This window comes from Castor canadensis, chromosome 12, assembly GCF_047511655.1.
Source record: "Castor canadensis chromosome 12, mCasCan1.hap1v2, whole genome shotgun sequence".
Taxonomy (NCBI): domain Eukaryota; kingdom Metazoa; phylum Chordata; class Mammalia; order Rodentia; family Castoridae; genus Castor; species Castor canadensis.
In genome coordinates this window covers 96,341,468-96,363,647 of record NC_133397.1, presented here as the reverse complement: position 1 = coordinate 96,363,647, position 22,180 = coordinate 96,341,468, and the positions used below count along the sequence as shown (strand labels likewise).

The 22,180-nt window shown below is 39.1% G+C and overlaps 1 protein-coding gene across 2 annotated transcripts in view; it reads right to left on the bottom strand.

Annotated features, from left to right (window-relative positions):
* The window catches only part of Lims1 (LIM zinc finger domain containing 1), a 149,061-nt gene that overhangs the window by 87,280 nt on the left and 39,601 nt on the right, over window positions 1-22,180 (bottom strand). Inside the window, exon 1 of one of the 2 annotated variants that reach the window (XM_074050543.1) lies at window positions 13,861-14,052. The exons of the other annotated variant lie outside the window; for it this stretch is intronic. The gene's annotated coding sequence lies outside the window, so the exon portion shown is untranslated. Of the gene's footprint in view, window positions 1-13,860; window positions 14,053-22,180 lie in introns of those variants that run through there. 2 annotated transcript variants of the gene reach the window in all.

Sequence of the window (22,180 nt, the reverse complement as noted above, 5' to 3'; positions counted from 1 at the left end):
TTCAACAAAAACTGCTGGGAAAACTGGTTAGCAGTCTGCAAAAAACTGAAACTAGATCCATGTATATCACCCTACACCAAGATTAACTCAAAATGGATCAAGGATCTTAATATCAGACCCCAAACTCTTAAGTTGATACAAGAAAGAGTAGGAAATACTCTGGAGTTAGTAGGTATAGGTAAGAACTTTCTCAATGAAACCCCAGCAGCACAGCAACTAAGAGATAGCATAGATAAATGGGACCTCATAAAACTAAAAAGCTTCTGTTCATCAAAAGAAATGGTCTCTAAACTGAAGAGAACACCCACAGAGTGGGAGAAAATATTTGCCAACTATACATCAAACAAAGGACTGACAACCAGAATATACAGGGAACTTAAAAAACTAAATTCTCCCAAAACTAATGAACCAATAAAGAAATGGGCACATGAACTAAACAGAACTTTCTCAAAAGAAGAAATTCAAATGGCCAGAAAACACATGAAAAAATGCTCACCATCTCTAGCAATAAAGGAAATGCAAATTAAAACCACGCTAAGATTCCACCTCACCCCTGTTAGAATAGCCATCATCAGCAACACCACCAACAACAGGTGTTGGCGAGGATGCGGGGAAAAAGGAACCCTCTTACACTGTTGGTGGGAATGTAGACTAGTACAACCACTCTGGAAAAAAATTTGGAGGCTACTTAAAAAGCTGGACATCGATCTACCATTTGATCCAGCAATACCACTCTTGGGGATATACCCAAAAGACTGTTACTCCAGAGGCATCTGCACATCCATGTTTATTGCGGCACTATTCACAATAGCCAAGTTATGGAAACAGCCAAGATGCCCCAGCACTGACGAATGGATTAAGAAAATGTGGTATCTATGCACAATGGAATTTTATGCAGCCATGAAGAAGAACGAAATGTTATCATTCGCTGGTAAATGGATGGAATTGGAGAACATCATTCTGAGTGAGGTTAGCCTGGCCCAAAAGACCAAAAATCGTATGTTCTCCCTCATATGTGGACATTAGATCAAGGGCAAACACAACAAGGGGATTGGACTATGAGCACATGATAAAAGCGAGAGCACACAAGGGAGGGGTGAGGATAGGTAAGACACCTAAAAAACTAGCTAGCATTTGTTGCCCTTAACGCAGAGAAACTAAAGCAGATACCTTAAAAGCAACTGAGGCCAATAGGAAAAGGGGAACAGGTACTAGAGAAAACGTTAGATCAAAAAGAATTAACCTAGAAGGTAACACCCACGCACAGGAAATCAATGTGAGTCAATGCCCTGTATAGCTATCCTTATCTCAACCAGCAAAAACCCTTGTTCCTTCCTATTATTGCTTATCTCTACAACAAAATTAGAGATAAGGGCAAAATAGTTTCTGCTGGGTATTGAGGGGGGGAGAGGGAGGGGGAGGAGTGGGTGGTAAGGGAGGGGGTGGGGGCAGGGGGGAGAAATGAACCAAGCCTTGTATGCACATATGAATAATAAAAGAAATGAAAAAAAAAATTCCTGTTCCTTCATATCTCTACTTCTTATCTCACTTCCACTGATCTCTGCTCTTCTAATGGGGAAGACCTCCTATCCCTGGATCACTCCCATTTCTTCCTTCTTTGGGCCTCCCCCTTTGTTTATGACTTAGGCTGGATCCCATTAACCAAGCAGTTGAACTCTTACAGCTGGCCAGTGCTCAGCAGATGACTTTGCTGAACAGACCAGCATTGTTTTTCACCTCTCTCCTCTTGATTGGGTGGTTAATCTTTCTCTGAAAGCCATGTACAATTCCCTTTTTAGGACTATTTTTATATTCTTGAGGTTCTTCCCATAATCAACCTCAGCCATTTTTTCTTGCAGTAGATGATATTACCTTAGTACCCACTTCATGAAGAAAACAGATCTTCTGGAAGGTTCTTTTTCAACTACCCCTTTCCACTTCCCTTCCTCCCCACCCATATACTTAGTCTTACCTGCAGTCCTTTATTCCCAGAGAAAGACTGTTTCAGGTTAGTCCATGCACACACATCCAAATAACCACTCTCCTCTGTGGGCTCTTTCCCACCATGAGTTTAGTAAACAGGCTTCAGTTTCTGTTATCTTAAAATGAGTCTGAGTCACTCTCTAGTTAATATCATGTGTGTCTCCTCTCTTCACACCAATTTTTCTATGAGTAGCCTCACCTCAACACACTTCAATCAAGAAACACTTCATCATCTCTTTGATTTAAAAGTCAAATCTAAGCTCAGTGTGGTGGTGCACAGTGTAATCCCAGTACTCAGGAGGCTGAGACAAGAGGATTGTGAGTTTGATGCTAGCCTGGACTACAAAGTGAGACCCTGACCCAAAAGACAAAAACAAAACAAGCCAAATCCAAAATATTTTTTGGTCCTCATCTTACATTTGACTTTTTTAGGGAAATCTCACTATAAAGTCCAGACTGGTCTCAAACTTCTTGCCTCAGCCTTCAGAGTACTGGGATTACAGGTATATGCTGCCATGCCTAGCTACATTTGACAGATTTAAATGATGCTTTTCTGGAAATTTTCCATCCCTTAGTTTCCAGACCATTCTACCTATATCGCTCCTTTTTTTTGGTTGTTTTCTTAAAGTGGTACTGGGGTTTGAAGTCAGGACTTCACACTTGTTAGGCAGACACTCTACAACTTGAGCCACTCCACCAGTCCCATACCTTTCTTCCTTGCCTACCATTATGTATGACTATTCCCGATATCCTGATCATGCACATTCTCCCTGATGACTTCCACATTTCTCATGGCTCAACTACCTTCTTCATGTTATCAACGCACCAGTTGGACCTTCTTGAGATTCATGATCATACATCGAATTAATTTGTTGTGGGATGCCTCCATGTAGACATTCTAACAGGCTAAAACAAACCACTCACCTCCTTCTCACCATGCCTAAATCCAATTTGTCCTCCTAATACACCTTCTCTCATACATGGCAACTTTATTCAACCAGTCACCTGAGATAGAAATCTCCCAGTCACTCCTGAGTTATTTCTTGTCTTCACATCATCCATCCACTGCTGTTTTCTTTGGTGATACTGAGGGTGGAACTCAGGGCTTAAACGCTTGCTAGTCAGGTGCTCTATGGCTTGAACCATGCCTCCAGTCCTTTTTGCTCTGGTTACTTTGAAGATAGGGTCTCACTTTTTGCCCACACCAGCCTGGAGCATGATCCTCCTATTTTAAGCTTCCCTCTGTAGCTGGGATGGCAGGTGCACACTACTACACCCAGTTTTTTTCCATTAAGATTGAGTTTGCAAACTTTTTTGCCTAGGGTGGCCTAGAACCATAATCCTCCTGATCTCAGCCTTCTACACATCTTGGAATGACAGCACTGTTGCTAATTTTAACACTAAGTAGCTCTCAGACTTGTCCTCTGTCCCACCTCACTCCCACTGTTATCCTTGCCATGGTCCAACTTTCTTTTTTTTTTTTCATTTTTCTTTTATTATTCATATGTGCGTACAAGGCTTGGTTCATTTCTCCCCCCTGCCCCACCCCCTCCCTTACCACCCACTCCGCCCCCTCCCTCTCCCCCCACTCAATACCCAGCAGAAACTATTTTGACCTTACTTCTAATTTTGTTGTAGAGAGAGTATAAGCAATAATAGGAAGGAACAAGGGTTTTTGCTGGTTGAGATAAGGATAGCTATACAGGGCATTGACTCACATTGATTTCCTGTGCGTGGGTGTTACCTTCTAGGTTAATTCTTTTTGATCTAACGTTTTCTCTAGTACCTGTTCCCCTTTTCCTATTGGCCTCAGTTGCTTTTAAGGTATCTGCTTTAGTTTCTCTGCGTTAAGGGCAACAAATGCTAGCTAGTTTTTTAGGTGTCTTACCTATCCTCACCCCTCCCTTGTGTGCTCTCGCTTTTATCATGTGCTCATAGTCCAATCCCCTTGTTGTGTTTGCCCTTGATCTAATGTCCACATATGAGGGAGAACATACGATTTTTGGTCTTTTGGGCCAGGCTAACCTCACTCAGAATGATGTTCTCCAATTCCATCCATTTACCAGCGAATGATAACATTTCGTTCTTCTTCATGGCTGCATAAAATTCCATTGTGCATAGATACCACATTTTCTTAATCCATTCGTCAGTGCTGGGGCATCTTGGCTGTTTCCATAACTTGGCTATTGTGAATAGTGCCGCAATAAACATGGATGTGCAGATGCCTCTGGAGTAACAGTCTTTTGGGTATATCCCCAAGAGTGGTATTGCTGGATCAAATGGTAGATCGATGTCCAGCTTTTTAAGTAGCCTCCAAATTTTTTTCCAGAGTGGTTGTACTAGTCTACATTCCCACCAACAGTGTAAGAGGGTTCCTTTTTCCCCGCATCCTCGCCAACACCTGTTGTTGGTGGTGTTGCTGATGATGGCTATTCTAACAGGGGTGAGGTGGAATCTTAGCGTGGTTTTAATTTGCATTTCCTTTATTGCTAGAGATGGTGAGCATTTTTTCATGTGTTTTCTGGCCATTTGAATTTCTTCTTTTGAGAAAGTTCTGTTTAGTTCATGTGCCCATTTCTTTATTGGTTCATTAGTTTTGGGAGAATTTAGTTTTTTAAGTTCCCTATATATATTCTGGTTGTCAGTCCTTTGTCTGATGTATAGTTGGCAAATATTTTCTCCCACTCTGTGGGTGTTCTCTTCAGTTTAGAGACCATTTCTTTTGAGGAACAGAAGCTTTCCAGTTTTATGTGGTCCCATTTATCTATGCTATCTCTTAGTTGCTGTGCTGCTGGGGTTTCATTGAGAAAGTTCTTACCTATACCTACTAACTCCAGAGTATTTCCTACTCTTTCTTGTATCAACTTAAGAGTTTGGGGTCTGATATTAAGATCCTTGATCCATTTTGAGTTAATCTTGGTATAGGGTGATATACATGGATCTAGTTTCAGTTTTTTGCAGACTGCTAACCAGTTTTCCCAGCAGTTTTTGTTGAAGAGGCTGCTATTTCTCCATCGTATATTTTTAGCTCCTTTGTCAAAGATAAGTTGGTTATACTTGTGTGGCTTCATATCTGGGTTCTCTATTCTGTTCCACTGGTCTTCATGTCTGTTTTTGTGCCAGTACCATGCTGTTTTTATTGTTATTGCTTTGTAATATAGTTTGAAGTCAGGTATTTTGATACCTCCTGCATTGTTCTTTTGACTGAGTATTGCCTTGGCTATTCGTGGCCTCTTGTGTTTCCATATAAATTTAACAGTAGATTTTTCAATCTCTTTAATGAATGTCATTGGAATTTTGATGGGAATTGCATTAAACATGTAGATTACTTTTGGGAGTATCGACATTTTTACTATGTTGATTCTAGCCATGGTCCAACTTTCATCATCACTCACTTGGTCTACTACAACAGCCTACTAAGTGGATTTCCCCATCTCCAGCCTAATCTTCTTCAGTCAAACCCAACAGACTTATCCTGCAAATGATCTCTTCAAGCAATCCAATATCATTACCCTGCTTAAACCTTCCCATGGCTCTCCAAAGCACTGAAGTAGAAAACCATTAAGGAATCACACAAACCCCAAAATTAACTGGCTCCACCTATTTCCCTAAGCCCTCATCTCTGGAAACTCGCTTTATGCAACTCACCAGCAACACATATGCACCGTAAGTCCTCATCTCAATACCGATGCTTATATTGCGCCCTTGGCCCTAAAGGTCCTATCCCATCTTACCCTGGTCAACTCTAACATCCTTATACAACTTAGCTGTAACATCAGGATTTCAGAAAACCTGTTCCATCTATTCCCAGTCTACTCTCCATTTAGACCCACACCCTCTCCTCAGGGTTCCTGTAATGCCTTCTCACTTATATTGCAAGGGTCATTTTTTAACTTCTTTTTCTAACCTCGTTGAGGGCAGGAACTAGATTCTTGTGCCCCTTGTGCCTATGCCCTGACATACATACATGGCAATTAATAAAGCTGAGCTAAACTGAAGCCTGTGGGAGAGGCCCTGTCATTTGTACCTTGTAGACGAGGAAAACAAAGCGAAGAAAGATTACATGACTTTAAAAAGTCACCCAAGGAAAAATCAGTTGCTACACAGATGTCAACATTTCCTTCTTTTTTTGGAGCTGGAGACTGAACTCATGGCCTTGCATGTACTGAGCATGCACCCTATCACTGAGCTACAAACACAGCCCTTATCCAAGGAAAATTCAGGAAGAAAACTTAGAATGCAAAAACACTTGCTAAATTAAGTCTTTTTCTTGAAAGCAGAAGGCCTCTCAGAGCTAAGCATTGTGGGAGTAGGAAACATGTCTAGGTTTTCAATCTGTTACCCTAGAACCTGACAAGGTGCTACTCAGCATACAGCATACATAGTGAGCCAGCTTAGTACATACTGTTGGTTCACTAGAATGCATTTACATACAGAGGAAGAGTGGATTGCTTCTGTCCAGTAGATGGAGCTACGGCTCTGTATACTCTACAGCTAAGTATACTCTACAGCTAGGGAAGGCACCCAAAGAGAACCAACCTCTTCCATAATGACTCTCATATAGAAATAAAGAAAATCAGGATAAATGTTTTCCACAGAACACTCTGTGGATGGACACAGATATTTATGTAATGTCCAATATACTTCATGCCTTTTCCTCTCTAGTCTTTTAACAAACCTGGGGTAATTTCAACCAACTTGATTTGCCCTGTCTATCAGGTGCTGCTCAATTTCTTCATGTATTCTTCTTAGGTCCCTATTATGGAACACATTTATAATCTAACAAGTTCATCATATTCATCCCTATAACATATATTTTCCCTGGTATACTACCCTATTTCAAGTGAGAAAACCTCTCACTTCAAAACAAAAAACTTTTCAATATATCTTCACTGTTGTCTTAGAGAACTTGATCTTCTAAATAAGATAAAAAAGAAAAATTAAGGGTAAATTAAACATGAGATGGGGGTGTAGTTTAGTGGTAGAGGGCATATTACAATACATGAGGACCTGGGTTCAATCCCCAGCACCAAAAATTAAAAATTAAAGAAATAAGGGTAAAACAAATTAACACCAAAAGCCTCAAGTAGAGTTCATTCTTCAATCAATTTACAATTTCATGGTAGATTACAAATTCCCATAGCAATATTGTGGGAAGACCCTGAAAGCCCAAGGACATGAAAGGAGAGGGAAAATGCTGGCAGAGGCCACAATGTTGGAGTGGGAGGGCTCTGACAGCAGAGTTTGACAACTGTTTACACCAGTGTTCTTAAGTTAAATATGGTCTTCTTTGTTCTCCAACTCAATACTTCAAAACTGAATGAAAGCCTTATTCCCCTCCTTAAAACTAGCTGTCCATGTAAAGAACCACAATTTACCCAACAGAGAAAGATGAGAATGAGCCTTAACTCCTTAATCTTTCTAACAAACCTCCCTATGTCCAACCACACAATCCTTCCTTCTCAGTGTCTTATTTGCTTCTTTCCCTCTCTTAAGACAATACATACTGCTAGCACCATCATCTCTTACTTGGATTACTGCAACAGCCTTCTAACTGGTCTCTGAACATCCACTCTTTCCATATCACTTCACCCAATCCACTCCTTCTCCAAGCCAGAACACATCTTCTACTGGGCAACACCTCACCTCTGTACATTTTCTATTTCAGGTAACAGATCTTGTTGTCCTACCTATGTAATAACCATCTAGACAGCCAGATCAACAAAGTGCTTATTCTTATCATTTGGCCACAATAATTGGTCCTAGTTTCAGCAACAAACTTGAGCTAAGCTAATCAGATTCTATTTCCTCACATACTAGAAATGTAACTGAAGATGACAGTTAGAGCACATTAACTACGGGCACTTCCCCAAGTTCTACCAAATGCCAGGAGCTGCCCTAGTTGTTTGCCCTCTCATAAATGTGAATGTTCAGCCCCTTAATTCTGGAAGCCTCCCCACTATTTTCTAATAAATTCCTCTTTAGCCTGTGTTTGCCAGAGTAGATTCCTACTGTTTTTAACAGGGAAACTTAAGTAACAGTAAAAACTGACCTGGCTGCCCCATTCCAGCATTTCCCAGCTCCCCGCCCCATTCCCAGGCTCCAAGGCAGTCTAAGAATCTCAACATCCTGCTTTCTCTTCCTTTTTGGCCTTCTGCCTTCTGCTTTTTCTCCCTAGAATGCTGTCTCCAGATGATTACCATTCACATACAGGACTCGTCTAGATGTCACTTCCTCTGCAAAGTTTCCCAAAGCCCCTCAAACTGGATACTTACGCTCCCATAGGAATCTTCCCAATTCCTTATTAGTCTGGCTTCAAGTAGAAGGTATCATAAGTGGCAATTCTTATTCACAACTGTATCCCCAAATCTACACTCAAACATGGCAAAGACTAGGTTCTCAGTGAATACTTCTCAAACAAATGAACAAACTTAGAAACTAGAAACTGACTAAACTGAAACTAGTATTCATGGAGGTATAACAAGTTTAAAAATAAATACATATCCCTGGAATCAAGAGGTTCTGGACATAAAATATTAAATTCAGCATATCTTAATATTAATTCACTTTGTAGAAACTCACTAAAATGTACACTTAAGGCTTGTATACTTTTCTATGTATTTTATACATCAGTAAAAATTTTAACCCAATTATAGACTAGTAATAAGTTCATATACACTGAAACACTATACAGTCATAAACAGTACAGTGATAGTAAAATTATAGCCCTAACTGTACCACTAACTAGCTGTAATATCTTGATTTAGTCTTAACTGTGGTACTAGAGATCAAACCCAGGCTTCACCACTCATGTTATGCCCCTCTGGACCTTTTGTTTTTGAGAGAGAGCCTCACTAATTTTGCCAGAGCTGGCCTCAAGCTCACAATCCTCCTGCTTCCACCTCCTGAGTAGCTACCATGCATGGCTCAAAATTCTTGATATTCAGCATTAGCATCCATAAAATGGGACAATAATCATTTTGTCTAAAGCTTGGGCTATGAAAAAGATAAAATAATAAAGGTAAAAATTCAAACCTAAGGTGTTTGGGTTACAAAATTCTGAATCACCTCAAAGTATTAGCTGAACTATAAAAACTCAAATTGAAAAACATAAAATTAGGCATGAAATTCCACACAAAATCCTATGAACACATACAAAAAAGTAATATGGAATAATGAATCCAAGATGCTATCCTGAAACATAAGATTAAATTTATTCTGGAGGAACAAAGAAAGGATATCCCTACATTGTCATTTTTCTTAGGAACTATGTTAGAAAATTTTGTTACTAAAACAAATATTGCTTATATTTATGACAGCTGAAATGCCTTTGAAAGTTCAGCTAAAGCATTATTTAGTTAAAAGAATCTCAGAGAAACAGAGTGGAGGAAAGCATACACATTCTTTACTCCATATGGTCAGGATCATATGACACCAAGTTACTGAAGTTTAACATTTGGAATCTATTTCAAAATAAAAATGCTTGCATTTAAAAAGAGTACAACAAAATAGGATTAGATATGCAGACCAGAAATAGATGAAACAAATTTTTACATATCAAATGCAAAGGGTAAGTTCTGTTAAAATAATTTGATCAAAAATGAAACGAGTTATAATTAGAAAGTACTGGTAACTGACTGGGAATTTTATTATATATTTCACTACAACATCAAAACATACACAAGCTCAGAAAAGGATTCAACAGTCACTTGGTAAAAGATAAAACAAATGAGCAGGATTTTATTCTCAGAAAAAATGTATTTTTATTTTTTAACTGCTGACCCAAAATACTTTATAAGCTCCCAGAAATGCTAAACAGCATTTTTAAGAACATCTGAGGTAATTTTTTCTCTCTTAATTACAAAATAAAGTACTGTAATAGAAAAAACTTGGTGTGTACTAAGCATACAAATCAGAGACTGGTGATGTGGCTTACAAAATAAAGTACTGTAATAGAAAAAACTTGGTGTGTACTAAGCATACAAATCAGAGACTGGTGATGTGGCTCAGTAGTAGACTGCTTGCCTACATGCATGAGGCCCTGGGTTTGATCCCCAGCAACACAAACATACACACACACACACACACACACACACACATGCATGCACGCACACACAACGAATCAGTAAACACATTTAGTTAATAAAAATTAATTTTTAGCAAATGGAAGTATTAATCTATCATTATCCACTTTGTATCACAAAAACAGAAGGGTGAGTGGCAAACAAGTGTACGTAAATTCAAAACTCTCATTTTCAGTTCAGCAAATATTTACCCAACAATTATAGCAATTTAACTGTTGCAAGCACTGGGCATGTAAGAATGAGTAAGGTATAGCCCTGGACCCAGAGTAACTTCATAGAGTGAGGTGGACAGAAGAGGTGGTATTCACAAAGAACTGTGGGATAGACAGGCAGCAGGAAATGTCTTGTGGAGTAACCTGCTGAAATGAATCACTCACAAAGCAGAAGAGGCAAAGGGAACTCTCAGCGAAAGGAATAACCAGAAAGACCACCACACCAGCTGCTCCTCTTGTGTCAGGCACTGTGCTAGGTCTCAGGAGACAGTACCAAAACAATTCCACTGCTTTCAAAATAGCTTACAGTTCAGTGAGAAGACAAGATCACTCATAACAAAGCAACATGCTTAGTGCAATGATAGTTCTGAGAGGGTGCACTGTATACTGCAAGAAATTTGGACATATAAGTAAGTATCACACAATGGTGGTATCAAGAAATGTGAAGTAGTAACAACAGCCATGAATGCCTGTGTCTGAGAGGATCAATCACGCTGTCAGAGAGCACCTTTGAGTCCTGATCACCCTGTTCCTCTTTTTAGGATATTTATCATATGCTGCCATGTATCAAGATCAATCTGGTACTTATTCTGTCCTTCTCTTCTAGATTACAACCTCTGGGATCAGGAACTTTACCCCTTGCCTTTTTTTCTTTTCTTCCTTTTTTTTTTTTGGGGGGGGGTGGTTTGCTAGGAATCAAACCCAGGTTTTCATGAATACTAGATAAGCATTCTATCGATGAGCTACAACCCCAGCCTATCCCTTGCCTTTTTACCACTTGAGTGTGAAGCCTAAGACTCAATTGTAAAAGGCACTTGTGCAGTAGTATGTGCCTGTAGACCAAGCTACTCAGGAAACTGAGAAAGCAGGATCACTTAAGACCAGGGCAACACAGAAAGACCCTATCTAAAACAAAAAAAGAAAAGCTTTGTTTTCTGATGCAGCTTTTCTGCACTGGTAGATGGATGATATGGGTAGAGAGCTTGGGAGCAGGGAAGGCCTATCTTAATGCTAATGTCCTCATAGTCATGACAGAGACTTAGAGTTTGAGTTTCTTCTTGATAAGGTTTTAGGATTTATGTATGTGAAAACATTTTTTTTTTAAGTTTTAAAGTTGTCACTTTGAATAAGAGCTACTAGGTGTCAGTTTTTATTCATGCCTTCATGTGGGATGGAAAAGAACTTTTGATAGTAAGTCAGTACCAAGTTTCTGTCAACAAGTTTTTTTGTTTTAGATAAGTACATGTGCCATAAGCATTATCTTGAGGGCCTTTTTTTTTTTCCTTTAGTCCTGCTGGCAACTTCTTTTGTTTTGGTTCTGGCTATAGCATCAATTGTGCTATATAATATGTTGTCCCAATACCCCACATGAGTTACCACCATACCCACACCCACAGAAAGAAAAAAGACTAAACAACCCTGAAGACTCAAGACTGATCTCTGAACAGTCATTATGCATCAAAACATAAGTCTGTAAAGATAAAACGCAGACATGCACAGTAGTTTCACAACTGTAATCCCAGCTACTCAGGAGGTGAATGAACATCAGAAAGATTACAGCTTGAGGCCAGCCCTGGCAAAAAAGTTAGTGGGGGGGGCGGGGAGATCACCCATCTCAACAAATAAACTGGGCTCCCAGGCAAAAAAAAGAGAGAGAGAGAGACTGAAAAATAATGAAAGCAAAAAAAGGGCTGAACTGGAGGTATGGCTCAAGTGGTAGTGTGCCTGCCTAGCAAGAGGAAAGTCCTGAGTTCAAACCCAAGTCATCCCTCCCCCCACAAAATCCCCCCCCCCAAAATAATAAAAGCAAACAGCTGAAGGAAAGGAAGAGGTGCAAAGGGACCTGGGCCTCAGAGGACCAGCACTGAGGTCCAGACCTGCCTATCTCAGCAGCCTGACTATAACAAGATCTTCACTACATGTAAAATGAGGAAAACGATGAACCACATAGAACAGAGCCCCCCAAAAAATTCCAAGGAACACCTCAGATGAAAAAGAAATCAAGTGCCAAAAATATCTAAATGGCTGCCCCAACTTTAAACAAAGAAATAATTGTCTGTGTCTGCTAGACTGGAGCTGTCAGTGAGCCCTAAGAACAGCAAAACTACTTACTATTTCAAGCTAACTCTGGGAGAACTAAGGTTTTACCACATACTCAGTACTGTGCTCAATCTTCTGTTTTTCCTTTGTAGAAGAAGAGTTACTTCACATTCTAAAAAGCATATATATGACCATATTTGAAGCATATCAGAAAACACACTACTCCAGGTTCAAAAACCCCATTCCCATCCTCTGACCTGGGAAGAGAAATTAAAAATGATAAACAGTGTAAGAAGTTAAATACTTGATGGATAATTCCAAGGGTACTAGGCTTGTCATCAAGGGATATAACCTACAGCAAAAAAGAGCAGGTAATACATATTCCAAAAGTATAAGAGTATCCTGCCAAATGTGGAAACATAGCCACATAAATTATTAAATTTCAAATAGCAAGGCACTGTAAAAAGCAAAATTATACTCAATTAAGTCCCCCACTCGATCATCAACAATTTAAAGCAAAATATATATTAAGCTTACAACACTGGAACACACTTTTTATACAAGGCATACAATAAAGTCCAAGTAATTAAAGCTTGCTTAATCCAAAATACACCTGTGAGAGAACAGACTATGTAGTTAGCTGAAATCAGCCAAGTGCAGTTAGGATCAACAGCCCCTAGGAAACTTATAACCTTATCTGCCAACAAACAGGAGAGATGGCACCATCCTCTTAACAATCCATTTCCCTTGCAAGTCCCCTAGAACTCAGGTGAGTGGGAAAGGAGGAAAGTGGAAAGGAATATTTTAAATGAGAACAGGTAAAGACCAAAATCTGATGAGAAGGTTGTGGGCACAGCCAACCAGAATACTGCTTTCCACACACCTAATTATCATGCGCTATTCCCTGGAACAAACAGGTTAAAAACCCTCTGACCCAAAATTCACTGGCACCTGGCTTGAGACCCCTCCCCACCTCACAAGGGAGCTTTGTTCTTTCTCTGATAAACTTCTTCTCTATACTGTCACTCTTCATTGTCTGTCAGTTGCACTCATTTATGAGACAAAGAACTCAGTGTGAATTAGGAACTTTCTGCTGCTGAGCTCACAGAGCATAACCCTAACCCAGCGTGGTAGGTCCCAATGTCACAAGAGGATTTTGGTTTCACCTGGAAGGAGAGATGGGGACATGGAAACCAGAAAATGGTTTACTAGGGATGATGACTTTGGACAAATTATTTAACAGCCCTGAGCTTCTCATTTCTCATCTTTAAAACTGGTATAGGAATATATGCCCTGCCAATTTCATATGGTATACAGTCTCAAATGAACTAGAATACCTCCTCCTCCTGTCCAACCCAATCCTGGACTAATAACAGAGGTAAAGGTCAGTGACAGATGCAGGCTCAGAAGCCGTGCCCATAGGTGGATGACTTGGGGCTACAGCAACTGGTGTATGCAGAAGGGAAGTCCTAGAAAACAGAAAGCAGCCTGACTGAGAAAACAGTGCTTCAAATTCGAGAAAGCAGTCTGCAAATACTCACTCAGTCTTTCAAGAGCCAGAATGATTTACACAGTCCTTAACTTCAATGTGCTTAAACAAAAGCAATGCCTGCTTTTCAAAGCTTTAATCTCTTCTTTGAAAACTCTTTCCATGATTTTGTCTAGCTTTCCATAATTTTGTCTAGCTCTCCACATCCTCTGGGGCAATTGCATCCAGTTAAAAATGGAAACTCAATTACAAAACTCATGTACTTTGTACCCTGAGGAAAAGGGCTATTCAAAGCTTTGGAAATTATCCAGGCCCAATCAAACATAAAATCCACATAAAAAGCAGACTTTCAATCTGTGTCCCTAACACACATAAATAACCAGTATTTAGATAGAGCTCAACATGTATTCATTGTGTGTTTGTGTGTATGTGTGTGTGTGTGTGTTTTAGTTACAGTTTTGCCACTGTGACACTAGATTCAGGTTTTCCAACAAAATATTTTCTTATTTAAATGTGAGGGTCATAGTTCTTGACTTGGAGACCAACTGTGGTCAGGCCTGGTGGAGCTCCAGAAGAACAGATGGTGCTGAATAAGACAAATTTCAGGTTTCTCAATTCCCTCCCTAAATCAAATCACTCTCCTAAATAATATCTTTAAGCCCATTTTCATCTATCTATATTTTCTGATCATGTAAGATTATATACTAAGTTGTCAGAAACCAGAAAGTGAAGTCATCAAAGAAACACTAAAATACTGATTCCTACTTCTATCATGCATTAGTAAGCACTTACACTATTCATGAGACCACCTCAAGGCAAGTTATTACACTTTTATAGAACTATTTACTGTCCCATTTCAGATGAGCAATTATGTCATACATATTTCTTTCTTTCTTTTTTTTTTGGTGGTGGTGGTGGTAGTGGGGTTTTGAACTCAAGTGCCTAACACTTGCTAGGCAGGTGCTGTACCACTTGAGTCATGTCCCTTAGCCCTTTTTTGCTTTAATTATTTTAGATGGGTCTCACATTTTCATCTGGAGGTCACCCTCAACTACAATCCTCCTACCTATGACTCCTGCTTGGCTGGGATCACAGGCTTGTACCACCATACCTGGAATATTTGTTGAGATGGAATAATGTGGCTTTTTTCCAGGGCTGGCCTCAGCCATGATCCTCCACCTTCTAAGGAGCTGGGATTATAGACATGTACCACCATGCCCAGCTCCATTTTATTTTTAGACATGTATACCTATTTGTGAAAAGGTCAAAAAAAGTGTCTAGCACAGTGAACAGTTGTGGAATGTGACCCAAACATCTGCAATTACCATCCACACTTACATGACCTACAGAATTACTTTCATAGCCTATTTCCATGTAAGGTATACTGTCATTGAGTACCCAGAACTATCAAGTTTATATATATATATATTATCTCAGTTTCTCCAACCTTAAAAAGACTTTTGTCCTCTCTTAGAAGGTTACCTAAACAAATTTTTATCTTATCATTGCCATCATGACCACTGGTATGGTAACTAACTACCCTTATTTGTAAACCTTTGTGTTCTCTACTATAGTCTAAGCTTCTCCAGGATATGTTACACATCCTTCACCACAATATACAGATACACTATTTGAGGCAGAAAAGAGGTCAAATAAAGATACAATTAAGATTTTCATAACCCTACTTAAAGCCCAAAGAGTTTAACAGGGGATTCAAACATTTGAAAGGATTTTAGCAACTTTGTGAAATGTTATATTAGTAAAAAAGCTATATAACTTTTTTTCAGTTAGCTACTAGCAGCAACTTTTTTTTTTTTTTATTCCTGGAGAGTCCATTCTCTAGCTAGCTGAGGCTTATTTATACTCAGTGGAGGAGCCATGTCTGCCTGCCTCTCCCCACTGGGGCCACAGACCGTACCATCCATTTTGCCCCTCTTCCTTTTGGGAACTGCTCAGCCACTTACAGCACTGTTGACCTCCAGAGCTGGCCACTATTCTATGGGAAGCTGCTCCTGCTCTATGAATCAAGCCATCACAACACACAGAACACAACCTCAAGAAGCCCTGGCTTTTCTCTCTCCCATGTTTGTTTATCTGTAGGAGTTCATGTCCTCATTAGTTTGCCATCACAAAGGTTTCCTCCCCCATCACCAATCTGCCAGGAACTGCTGGATTTCAGGAACCCTGGGTTTCTGGGATGCCAGTCTCTTGATAGCCAAAGAGAATACAGTATTACTGTATTGTCTTCATTTGCTTTCCCAACACAAATATAAATAATATACTCCCTCTAGGTCTAGAAAACAATCTCTTCATAATTCTTATAAATGTATCATACTAGAAAAAATTTATATAAACCATTCAAGTAGTGGCAAACAAGTTAAAAACATCAGCATTCTTTTCTCCTCCAACAAGTATCTTATCACTCCCTGTCCTCTGTCTTAGAAAACAGCATGATGGGGCTAACGGAATGGCTCTAGTGGTAGAGCACCCGTCTAGCACAGGTGAAGCCCTGAGTTCAAACCCCATACTACTAGCATGATGGAGCTGGGCCTGATGGTTCAAGCCTATAATCCTACCTACTTGGGAAGCTGAAGACTGGAGGGTCACAGTTCTAGGGCAGTTTTTTTGGGGGGTGGGGTGAGGGGAACAACACAGTTCACAAGACCCCATCTCAATAGAAAAAGCTGGGCATGGTGGTGCATGCCTGTCATCACAGCTACAGCAGGAAGCATAAAATACAAGGACTGTGGTCAAGGCTGGCCTAAGCAAAAAGTGAGACCCTAAATCCAAAATAACCAGAGCAAAAAGGGCTGGAGTAATAGCTCAAGTGGTACAATGCCCACCTACCAAGCACCAAGCCCTGAGTTCAACTCCAGTACCACCCACCCAAGAAAAGAAAAACAACAAAAACAGTATGATGGAAACAATAGTTTCTTCAACAAAAGGTGTCAGGAAAATTGGATATCCACATGCAAAAGATGATAGCATCTACAAAACTAACACAAATAGAACTACTTGTTAGACCCCAAACTTTAAAATTCCTAGAAGAGGGGTGGTGTAGGGGCTCAAGAGGTAGAAGCACCTGTCTAGCAAGCAAGAGGCCCTGAGTTCAAACCCTACTACCAAAAAAAAAAGAAAATCCTAGAAGAAAGCATAGTGGAAAATACATACAACACTGAATCAAGAGATGACTTCTTAAATATGGCACCAAAATATACAGCCAACAAAAGCAAAAACAGACAAATGGATCTGAGGCAGGATAGCATAGAACAGGTAGCATGAGACCATAAGCAAGTTAAAATCTAGGGCATGGAGAAGAAAAAAAAAAAAAAACCAAAAACAAAGTGAGTTAAGAACCAGGAGCTATGAATCAAAATTATACTAATAAATAACTTGGAAATTTCTCACTCCCTATTAGGCTATAATAGTTAACCATGCTTTTAACTTGTATTAATGATTTGCTCTAGATAAGAACATCCTGAGTAAATATCTCAAGAAAAACATGTGGTAAAACTCATACTTGGACTAAAAGGAAAGTGTTAAATTTCCTTTTAAAAGAAAATAGCTCCTAAAGAAGGGCTTTTCTGCCCCCAATATAAAGATCACCTGGCAGGTCATCAGGCATATATCATCAATATCAATTAAGGAGTCTTGGTGTCTGGAAGAGATAACAAATATCCTATATTTGTTCCAAAATATAGGATACAATTAGAGGAGGGTTGTTAAAACTGCAAAATTAAACCACTGTAAATAAAAAACACATTTTTTTCTTGGCAATCTCCATTTTCCCAATTTATATAATAAAAATACATCATCTCTGACATTGCTCCAGATGAATGAAGTATACAAAACTTAAAAATGTCTGGCATTTAATAAAGGAGTGTCAATAGAAGTCATAAGAAACAGGCATCTATGTCATAAAGACCTTTTAATTAGTAAGATCACCTCAGACTCACCGTCTGCAGGCTAGGGTGATACAGGTGTGAGCATAAAGGACCATGTTTATGTGGAGGAAAGGAAGTTGAAGTTAAACTCCCCTAGCCCACTCTAGCTAATATGAAAAGCCCCAAGGAAGAGCCACAGTTGTGTCTGTAACTCACACACACAAAGCTCTTGGCACGTTACTCCAATTCTCTTGCTTGCTTTGTATTAGTTAACTAATAAATAAACTCTTTGCCCCTTGTATTTTCATGAACCATCTCGAAATTCTTTTTGTCAAGCAAATTCAAGGACCAGTCTTCCTGATAAGGACAATGAGTTGAAGATCTGAAATATACTTTCTGATCCTCCTCCACCTAATTTCCCTGGCACAGGTCCCACATTAAACTGCACTTTTGCACATCAAAGGACTCAATGAGAGTAAAAAGGCAAGCTATGGGATGTAAGAAAATATTTGCAGATCACATACCCATCTGATAAGGATTTAATATCCACAATATGTAAAGAACTCTTTAACTCAGTAACAACAAAAATAAAATAACCTGATTAAAAAATGGGCAAAGGATTTGAATAGACACTTTTCTAAAGATAATACATAAATGGCTAACAAGCATATGAAAAGATGCTCAACATCATTAATTATCAAATCAAAACCATAATGAGGGATGGAGGTGTGGCTTAATTCATACAGCACTTGCCTAGCAAGCACTAGGTCCTGAATTCAAACCCTAGTACTACCAAAAAACAAATAAACAAACAAAAAAACATAATGAGAAATCACCTCATACCCATTGTGTTAGTCATTTTTCATCACGTTGACAAAATTCCTGAGAACAAAACCAACACAGAAAGAATGACTTATTTTGGCTCATGGTTTCAGAAGTTTCAGTCTATAGATACTTGATTCTGTTGTTTCTGGACCCACGATGAGGCAGTAGATCATGGTGGAAGGACACAGCCAAGGAAAATTGCTCATCTCATAGCACCCAGGAAGACAGAGGGAGGAGGCTGGGAACAATATATACCCTTGAAAGGCATGCCTCCAGTGACCTACTTCCTTCAATCAGGCCCCACCTTCCACAGTCTCCACCACTTCTCAAGAGTCTATTTAATTATGAACCCATGAATGGATTAAGCTATTAACTAAGTCAGCATCCTCATAATTCAACAACTTCTCCAAAGCCCCACCTGTAAACATTGCATTAGGAATCAAGCTTTCAAAACATGAGTCTTTTTTGGGGGGAGGGGTGGAGAACGACACTTTATATCCAAACCACAATACCCAGTAAAATGGCTATCAAAACAAACTATACAAACAAAAAATACTGCTGGTGAGATATGGAGAAACTGGGACCCTTGTGCATTGGCAGTAGGATTGTAAACAACAGGGAAGTTGCTATGGAAAACTGTATGACGGTTCTTTAAAAAATTAAAAATTAAACTATCATTTGATGTAGCAATTGTACTTATAGGTATACTGAAAAGAATTAAAGAGATTATTTCCACACTTGTGTTCATAGCAGCACTATTCACAGCAGTGAAGAGTGGAAGCAACTCAAGTGTCCATCAACAGGTGAATGGATAAAACAAAACATGACGTACATAACAACAGAATACTATGCAACCTTAAAAAAGGAAATCCTGTCACATGCTACAACACAGATGAATCTCAAAGACATTATGCTAAGTGAAATAACTCAATCATAAAAGGACAAATACTGTAGGATCCTAACTGTAAGAAGTATCTAAAGTGGTCCATATTGATAGACCTAAAAAGAACAGTGGCTACTAGGGGCTGAGGGCAAATGGGGAGTTGATGATTAATGAGTATAAAGTTTCAGTTCTGCAAAATGAAAAAGCTTTGGAGAGCTATTTCATAACAATGTAAATATACTTAACATTACTGAACTACCCACTTAAAAATAGTTAAGATGGTAAGGTTTTAAATCATAATTTTTAAAAAGCATAATAAAATTTTCAAGAAAATGGGTTTGAGTTTTATAGTCTCAAGTTTGAAACTGTTGGCTCTGCCACTTCATATGGACAATGTACCTTCTGATAATCAGTCCTCATCCATATAAATGAAGGTGTAAATAATATATATCTTAAAAGGAATTTGAAGATTAGATGAGAACTGCTGACACAGAAGACACTCAGTTAGATTTCTTAATTCTTCCCCTGGGGATTACATTCAACTCTCACCAAAGGTCTTGTACTGCTGGGGGTGATTCACCAGGACTTCACATTGAATCCTTGAAGAAAAGAAAGTAAGAAGGAATTTAATTTCCACTTTCCTGATGAAGACAGCAGAGAAGTAGCCTAAGTTGCCAAGACCCCAGAGAAGTGATAGAACCTGGTAATACCTGAAAGGCATCATTTTACTCTATACAGATATGAGAAAGAACTAGTAAAACAGAAAATAGAACCAACAGCATAAAATAAAATTCAAAAGGGGATTATTACAGTTCGAATGTTTGTGTTCCCTCCAAAGCTCAATGAATCCCAATGCAACAATGCCAAGAGGTGGGACCCTTAGGAGAGGAATCCCCCCTGGATGGGATTAGTGCCTTATAAAAGGGCTGGAAAGAAGTAACTCCTCCCTTTGGACCTCCTATCTTCTACCATGTATAGTGTTCAAGGTACCATTGTGTAAACATAAACAGGATCTCTCCTGATACCAAACCTGGTAGTGTCTGGATCTTAAGAATTCTTGGCCTCCAGAACTGTGAGAAATAAATTGCTGTGATTTATAAATTACCCAGTCTGTGTTATTTTGTTATAGCAGCAGCAACAGACTAAGACAGTTAAAACATATAAAACACACACAAAGGACAGTATCCCGATTATTAATTAAATGATCAGGCAAGATAAAGGAAAACCATTTTACATTTACAATTTGCATTTTCAAAGGTCATTTGAAGGTCTCCCTGCCTGCCTTTGAAACAATTTCACTTCCTCCCAAAGTATTCATTTCAACATTCAGCTGCCTTCTAAAACAGATTTTTAACTATCTCAAGATTCAATGGGGCCGGGTACTGGCGGCTCACACCTGTAATCCTAGCTACTTGAGAGGGTGAGATCAAAAAGATCAAGGTTCAAGGCCAGCCTGAGTAAACAGGTTGGAGATCCCCACCTCCAAAGTAACCAGAGCAAAATGGACTGGAGGTGTGGCTCAAGCAGTACACTTTGAAAAAAAAAAAAAGCCCTGAGTTGAAACTCAGTTGCACAAAACAACAAAAAGATGCAATGTTCTTTCTCCAACTAAGACAGTAGAGTTGTTTAATACCCTCTAGGATTATAAATGATTAAGTGATGTGTCACCCATATTTTATCAGACATCTTTGTTTCTACCAAATTTAAAGTACCCACTTTTGTAAACTTCCCAGAAACCGTATCACCATGGCTCACATGATTAATGTACATATAGCAACCCTGTTGTATCTACCCTGGAGAATATAAACAGCACATTCAAAGAAGAAAAATTACCTCTTGGGATTTAATCCACAGAAAACAAGATTGAGTTGAAGGAATCAAGTATTCCAGAGGTCAATTTAGTTATGGAGCAGCTCTGAGATTTGATAGAAAAGGACTTTGAGAAAGCTCAGAGATCTGGTCCAGAACACATACTTCCTGAAACGGTGAGTCTCTCTTAAAGAACTGGAGTTCCCAGAATAAACATCTGTAGAATAAATTACTCTGAATAATGGTTTTCCAGCCTAATTTAGTGTCAGGCTTTTCCCCTCATGGCAATCCTAAGGGACAGAGTGACTGTAGTGTTGAGTATTCATTTTGGATTATCACAAATAGGTTCCTTCAGGCTACACTGTTACCACACCCTCATTTCTTTTAATGTGGTGTGATTCATTCCTTCAAGTTTCTTATTTTCAGTACTAGGATTTGAATTCAGAGACTCACGCCTGCTCTACCACTTGAACCACAACTCTAGCCCCTTCACATCTTTTTGATAACCTCAATTTCAGCTTCAGCTCTAATATGACAACTTCAACACTCTTATGGTACTTAACTATATGTGCAAACGCTGAGGTAAGAGAAGAGGCATATCATAATATTAACTGCAACAAGGAAGTAACAGAATCTGATGACTACAGGCACCTGCAGGCTTGAACTGCAACATGTGTTCTTTCCTGGGTCTCTAGTTTGCAAGCCTATCTTGCAAATTTGGTACTTAGCAGTCTTCATACTTCTGTGACTCAACTCCTTTAAAATCAATCTAGCTTTCTCTGTCTACACACACATACACACACACACACACACACACACACACACACACTTTCCCATATACCACATCTGTTCTGCCTAACAGGAAAACCCTAATATGGATTATTAATTATTAATTTGTATGTCTTTATCATGCTGCTTAGCCTAAGTTTTGTCACTTTTAAAATAGCTAATAATAGCTATTTCATGAAGAT